The sequence below is a fragment of the Chelmon rostratus genome, chromosome 3 (assembly GCF_017976325.1).
Source record: "Chelmon rostratus isolate fCheRos1 chromosome 3, fCheRos1.pri, whole genome shotgun sequence".
NCBI lineage: Eukaryota > Metazoa > Chordata > Actinopteri > Chaetodontiformes > Chaetodontidae > Chelmon > Chelmon rostratus.
Genome location: NC_055660.1, coordinates 4,125,707 through 4,133,982, shown reverse-complemented (window position 1 = coordinate 4,133,982; position 8,276 = coordinate 4,125,707).

Here is an 8,276-nt window from a genome sequence, read left to right as displayed (position 1 = left end):
TAGAATACTATATGGGCCAGTAGTCATGCTGTGCAGATAAAAGCAATTGTGCTACGTTTGTTTCTACCACCTGGTGAAAACATTTGGACCGCCAAAGGCTTCCGTCGGTGTTCTTGGTTTTTTATTTAAATCCCCATTACCTGCCTCCTTCACAGCTACTCTTCCACAGGTTTTTAGAAGGCACTCTGGAGACACTCAGCTTAGAAATGAAGCTCTTAATAGCTATAAGAAATGTAAATATCCAGTCAGATAGCTGCTTACAGTCCTTGCATAGATAGATACTACGTTTGCTTATATTGTAATATATAACAACAGAGTTCAGCTCTGTTATAGAGCTAAATTACTTCCAAACTAGTCGAAGCCATATCTTTTTCTTTGTCCCTTTACCCCCCACCCTCCCTTCCTCTCCCTCTCTCCTCCTCTCTCACTCACACACACACACACACGCATGCACGCACACACGCCACCCACCCTGACACATGGTGTGTTATGCAATGGGTGATGCCTAATTACCACTGACATCGCGGAGACTGTTCACTGTGAAATTAATCATGACACAGGCGTCAGCTTTTGATATTTTTCGCCAAGTGCTCTTGAGTTCGTACCAGCCGATGTAATTAATAAACCAAATGCACACAAATGCTGATTAGACGCTGACACTAACGTCTTAATAATAACCAGCCACCTTAAAACAAATGCCAGGTGCCTCGCAGAAGAGATAAGAGGCGGAAAGTGCGAGCAGCAGAAAAACAGAGGAATTGGAACTAATTCTAAATATCAGCATGAGGTTGTTTCAGGTTTTGGCTTCGAGGAGCTGTGGGTTTGCATGGATGGAAAATAATAAAAGAGTTTATGTGAAACAAGAGTGCATAAATGTTTCTACTGTATATACAAATTCCCAACAGCTGTGGGTCCACAGTAGCTCGCAGTCGGCTGCAGTGCTATTTATAAATCATAGCATTGTACTGGAAAGCGCTTACAGTATATCCAGTCATGCATAACATAAACAGTTGCTTTTCAGCTTGCAGAAAACCTCCCTGTTACTTTATTATTACAAATGGATGAACTGAGACTCCAGAAACACAGCCCACCCGTATCTGGCATAATTAATGTGACATGCAGCTCATCAGCGCACAAACCTCTTCGAGAGCTGGTTGCTCATTTCTAGAAGTTTTTTTTTTTTTTGAATGCCTCAGCGGCAAACCGATCACAAGCCAAACAGTTTGGGACGAGATGCGGGCAAATTGATTCGACACCTCGCTTTTTGTCGGAATCAGATTCAGATATTGTTTACCTCTCATAAAGCCGTATTTTTCTTCCATCACGCAGCTGTGATTAGCTTTGATCTTCCAAAGGCTTCAAAGTGTAATGTATCACACTTGTTCATTTGGAAAACACAAAGAAAACTTGTTTCCCCTTTTGAGACATGTGTTTCTTCAGAAAGAACAGAGCCATGAATAGTGTCAGGGTTTCTGTGTTTTTTAATTGCTACAGAAGAGTCTTATGCTTTCCTTGCAAAGTGTACTATTACGCTATTTTAGGACCGCATGATCTCTGCATATCCTTTCAGGCCACTTCAACATTTACACGTTGGCCTCAGCTATACAGCTGAGGTGGGTCACTGAGTGCACCTGGAGAGGGAAACTGCAGAACAGACAAAGACCACTGAGAAAGAGAATAATGAAGAGAGGCTATTTTCTTTTTCTATTTAAACATTTCCTCCTTTACTTAGCCAATGTATTTTTTCAGGCGTTTTGCCTTTATTTTGATAGCAAACAGTAGCAAGATAACAGGAAATGAAGGTAGAGAGGACATAGAGTGAAGTTTCCCAGTCAGACTCCATCCGGGGAAGACTCATGGTCAGTGTCTTAAACCACGAGCCCACCAGGATGCCGCCTTTCCTCTTTTTGATAGATTTCTGTCTATTTCCTCTCTTTATATCATATCATTGTACTGTTTCTGCAGACCTTTGTACTGGCTCTGAGTTATGTACTGTAACTACACCAAATAGACTGTACCTGCATCCCCATAAAAGTACAGGAAGCAGTGACATAAGACAAAACTTTTGAAAGGTCCAGATAATCATGTAAACACGGTTATCAGTCTGACCAAAGGTCACGTGGAAAAAGCAAAAGTCGTTGGAAAATAGGCCTGAATATGTTTTCCCATATTATCAGCACAGACAGATATGAGCAAACCCTGTAAACACACACACACACACACACACAGCCCTGAAAGTCACCAGAGACCCACTTTTATACACCACAGTTGTTTCCATATGCAGAACCCAGACGCTAAAAACGAGCTCAAAGCTTCAGATGGGATTCATATTGCTTCACTGTCTACAGTATAGTTGTTTAAAAAAAAAAGAAAAAGTATCTCCTGGTGAAATTGCACGCCGTATGTGACAGACAGAGGAGCAGAAGGTAACCTTTATAAATGACACACAAACAGCTAGACAGTGGCTAAAGGTGGCTTTTCTAATCCTCTCCCCTCCTGTCGTCTGGTCTCCCTTTTCTACTGTATCACTACATTTCATCCCAGGCGGAGTGACACATTGCTTGGCTGTTTCTTTGGCTGCTGTTCTGACGTTCTGTTCGTCTCCGGGCTTCACCTGCCTCCCTCCTTCAGCTCGAGTCGGCAGAATCGCGGCAATACTTCGAGAAGAAGGAATTGTCTGTGTATCGGTCGTGGCAGAGTTGTTTTGATCCCTTCCTTAAAGCTGCTTTAATGAATATTTTTGTATAAACAATGGATCAAATGACTGTGTAATGTCACAGTGGTCCCTTGTAGTGACAAACCCACAGAGAATAATCACTCAGTGCTGCTCCTCCCCTCAGTTCTACAAAGTGTTTTACTGGCGTTCATGTCTTCCGCTCTCATAAACGTTGTTTATGAGAGCAAAACAGCTGAGCAGCGACGACCTGCTGCAGCACCAAACTGCACGCACGCAATGTTAGCAACTAGCTCGTGAACACAGTGGAGCATTTAGCAGCTAAAAAGCCACATGTTGTGCGCTATTACTGTCATTTTAGAGCTGGTGGAGACCAAAGCGGAGCTAAAAGGAGTGGTTATTGGACATAAACAAAGAACACTTAACTTATTTAACTGCAAGTAAAGACGATGAATTCAAAATTTTACTGAAGCTTAGGTGCATAAATATCAGTAAAATGGACTTAAGTATGGTGGTGGAAAGTGCATTCACCCAAATACTGTATTTCAGTACACTTTTGAGGTATTTTACTTAAATATTTCTGATTTATGGTAATTAATACTTTTACTCCACTACATTTATATTTACTGCATTTGGTTTTAAATAGGAAACATATGATCAGCTTTTAAAGTATGTTGCACTGTTATACGTTAAGCTACATGCAGCAGTAGTTAAAATTAGCTTCACTTTGTCTTTGCTTCAACAAAGAATGCTGCATGGGCTACACAGTAACGTGTCAGCAATAATAATAATAACGATCCAGTGATATAATGTAACACTGAAAGGAGCCGTTTTGCTGCTAATATTGGTCCTAGTATTTAGTAAAAGACCTAAACTTTCTCTACCAAGGCTTCAGTATGGCCCCTTTCAGAGCCTGTATATTATCACACTGATTTTTTTTTTTTCTGATGCATTAACCAAGCAGCAACCTCGGGCTGGAAAATGAAGCCAATGAAGAAGAGGCAAAAACTGCAGTTCCTCAAATGGCAACTTGAGGCTGGCTCTAAAAGTGAGAGAATCCCCATAGACCACCATATTAAAATGGCCAACTCTAGAGCAGGAGTATACATGGAACAAAGAACAGTCTTGTTGGCTTAAAGTTATGCATAATTATGGGTATAGCCACTTTGAATGTGAGCTAGCTGCTAGGTTGCAGCGGCCATGCTCCTTTGGCGGAGTCAGGCACTGCCAACATGGCGGCAGCTGGAATCACTGTGACTGAGCTGCACAACGGCTCTTCAGGAACCTATGGGTGACATCACGGAGAATGTGTCCATGTTTTATAGTCTACTGCATTAATGTGGAGCAGGGGATGATCCAGGATTTTTCTAAATCACGGGCCATAAAGGGGCCACATTTTCCAGAAGGGCTGAGCACATGTTCAACATCCATGCAGATTTCCGTACTCAGTAAGGTGACATTTCACCAGTCATTCCATGTTTGCCCGTGGTTGTACAACTCTGAGCGAAGAAACATATTATTGAAAATATTTTGCAAACTGAGCCTTTTTCAAACACACCGTGTCCTACAAAAAAGCAGAGAAAACTTTCATATTTATTTCATACCAGTCCAGTAAAAATCCAAGGTGTGCCCAAAGTAAACTGATAGCTGTTCTGGAACCATTCGGTGTTCATGGTTTTGGTTTGGTTTGGATAGCTTGAAAACATAATGAGACCTCACCCTCGTCCAAGTTCAATTAAAACTCTTAACAATATTTTCATGTTTTCTCTAATGGGATATCTAGACATCCAAGGCAATTTACTATATATTTATCTACATAAATATCTATATTTACATTCATGAAATTTAAATTTTGGCCATCTTTATTCATATTTAAGGTATCTATACCTATATTTTGGCAATATATCTTTATATTGAGGCCATTTACTATGTTTATCATTGCAATCTTTGTGTAATAGCACTGAAATCCTTGATTTGATGTGACTGAGCAGTAAATAACCCACTGAAGTGGCATATCTGCATTTTTAGAATTTCATTGGCTATTCGAAGTGTCAGTCGTCTGCAAAATCAGTTACGATTGGCTGAAACTTCACATGGAAGAAGAGAAGACGGTCTTCTGTTCAACTCAGACTGTTATCGGCTTCTCTGGTTGCTAGGCTTCATATGGCAGATCGTGATTGGTCGAGCGAGGTGTCATTTGAAAGCTGAGATGCCGCAAAGCACCTGGAGCCAAGATGGCGCCCTCATGTACACATTTGAGGAGGTTGCAGCGGAAAGCACAGAAGTGATTTGCATCAATCGATTCACAAGAATCGTAGCTTTCTAACGGTGGATAATATGAGTATAAACGGCGTGAATGCAGCAAAGAACTGATCCTATGACGCAGGTGGGCTGTCGGAAGTCTAACACACCTTTGTAGCTACTTTTCATACTGCCTTTGATTTAAAACAGGCTGCAAGTGGTGACACTGTCTGAGAGCAGGGTGGATACACTGAAGTTTCGGTGAATAGCCTGCAACACATTCATTCTACTGAGCCGTTCCATATTTCTTCTGCAACAATATCACATGCAGTCACATTTCAACATCAATCAAAACACATTCAGACATACAAAATGCAACCTTGATCGTGTGCCGTTAGGCTCGCGCTACCTTTGCATCTCGATGCTGCGGGACGAGGAGGATGTTTGCAAGCAGACACCAGGAATATCAATTCATAATGTACTTGACACAGTTTTGTTGAACAACACATCATTTAGTGATAATTCTCTGCATGTTAATAATCTGATCTGAAGCCAGGCTGTAGCCTATACGCAGTGTTCCCACTGAATATGCATTTCTGACCGCACGGAGGATAAACATGTTATTTAATCATCAACATGTTTTCAATCGTCATCGCTTAAGTAGGATGAACAAACCCCAGGTGGTGTACACATAGTACGAGAGACTTTCTGCAGGGAGGCAGGCTGAATGCATATCATTCAGCATTTAAATGATACGTGCCATCTGTGTAGTAGGGCAGCTTAAGGTGAACGGCAATCTGTGTCAAAAGTGGGACTGGGAGGTGGCCTTATTTATGTGGTCAGAGTCTCACGAGAGACACATGACAACAACGCATACATTTCAATAAAGCATGAATAAACATAAGTAAGTAATCTATCCATCTATGTGCCTGTGATGATAATATGTGTCTTTCCTGAGCAGGAGTCAGTAAAACAGGCCTTTATTTGAAATGTTGTAAAGTGTAAATTTTCACACCGAAACATTCACACTTGAACGATTCTGTCTGCAATTATACCTCTGGGTGAATTAATTAAAATCTTGCAAGTTGGTTGTGTAACTCTTCAACTTTGCATTGATTTGACAGCTTTTGTACCAGAAATGCTATTGCTACCGTATTAGATAATTCATCAACTGTCTTACTTGGACGAACAGGTGTAAGCGTGACCGAATCTGCACTCTGGGTAAATATCTAATGAAGCACGGAAATCAGAGGATGGAATAATGCTCATATTCGAAAAATAAATTACTGCAGCAAAGGAGGTTTTGTTTCTTTTACATTTCCTCCACACAATCGCTGTCAATGAGTAATAATTGTGAGGAAGTTCATTCAAAATAATCACATATACGTTTTTATGGACACTATAGCCCAAGGCTCTCTCTCTCTCTCTCGCAATCTGCCTACACTGACCAGAGTTCAGGTAGTAAAAACATGCTAGTTCCCATAGCAACCCTTGGTAAAATTCAATAGCATACATTCCCATCTCTGACCTTCATAGGCAAGAGTCTTGTCATTCAACTGTGGGGTTATTCAGTGTGCGTGCCAGATACATCAGCATATACGAGCGACACTAAAAACTGCCTCAGACAAACAGAACGAGACCAGGTTCCTCATCAAATCATGCTTGTTAACTAGGAAATGGTAAGCTATGGCAAATGGACAGATTTAATGAAAACAGGCCAGTGATGCTTGCACAGATGGGCTCAAAGTTGCCACAAATAGGCATGAAATGTACCACATGCAGCACGAGCGTTGGACAACAAAAAGTATCAGCCACAGTGGTGGGGGGGCTGGTGATGATGTGTGCGTTTTGATCCCTCTCCAGCAGTCTTCCTTGTTACTGGACAGTTGGCCAGCACAGTTTCAGGGCAAAAGCACGTCCAGTAAAACATTCATGAAACAAGCAGTGATTTAGGATTTCTGTCAATGCCGCTACAATCAATATTTTTATATTAATGATTGCTGAGATAAATATGTGTATGTGAAGAGTTTGCTTCGCAGGGATGAGCCCACGGAGAATTATCACGAACTCTGCACTTCCCCTCATCTCGGGAGAATGTTTTAGCATCTTCTGTTAGCATTTTAGCACCGTCGTTTTGGTTTTACAGCCTTCAGCATTACTGTTTCGGTTCGCTCTCACTGCTCTCATCAGTGTTGTTTCAACACAAATGACGAAGGTCTGTCAAACCCCCACCGTACACTGCCTGAAGAGCACCAACGACTAGCTGGTGAACATGTTAGCAGCGAAGCACAAAGATATTTCCCTCAGGAGCTGGTGGAGAGTAAAAGCAAAGCAAATATTGGACTTGCATTCATCAGGTTAATCATGACGCACCACGAATGCTAATGTTGTGCTGCATCAGCCGGATGAATAAAGCTTGCTTACAAGTTCACAATGTCAACTTAAAATGTGATAAATGTGGTGTTTATGGCTTGTTTTTACTGCCCTCTAGTGGCAAAAAAAATATCTGATATTGCAGGTTTGATGCTTTAGCAGCTTTTTTTTTTCCAAAAGAAGGGAAATTCAAGACTGAACAACATCGAACAATAAAAACGACTAAACATTTTAACGAAAGTTGTGGGAAAGAGGAGGGAGTCAAGCGGCTGAGACGGCTACATTATCATCTTGGACACGAATGGTCCTCGAGAATAACCGCTGGACGTCTTCCCTGATTAAAGCTACCTCTGTAATTACCACACACGATGGGGACAGGGGCTTCTGCTGAGTTGACGAGTGTTTTGTTTCAGAGTTAACATGCTCCAATTCACCTGTCCCCATGAGGCGCACCACACACCTCTCTGTTATGCCTTTGGCCCTCTCAGCTACTGGAGTTGACTGCTTTGTGTCTAAACTGGAGCGAAGGCCTGCTCCTAATCACAGCAGTCACTCATCTGACAGGATATCCCCTCTCAAAGATGCTTATTTTTAGCACTCGTGTGTGTGTGTGTCTGTGTATATGTATATACATACATCTAAAGCAGTATGATTATCACTGATTTGCCTCGAAAGCTCAGTGGGATTCAATGGAGCTGCCTTGAGTTTCTAGCAATTATTACTGATTTCATATCAGCCGTGCTCTGCTGTCAGCCTGTAAATTCTTATGACTCTGTCACTGTGGAAAAATCTGTGATGCAAAGCTAAATTAGATTTGCTCATGATGTGTTTGACTGGCACCCATTATGTGCAATGGACAAGTGGGAGCTGCATGAATGGGGGTGGGAAACACTGGTTTATATCTCAATTCTCCTGCTTTTTTTCTGAAGCAGGTCCCCATTCATGGGTGATTAACAGGCAGATCAGGGAGGTGGGCAGTGTTGCTTGG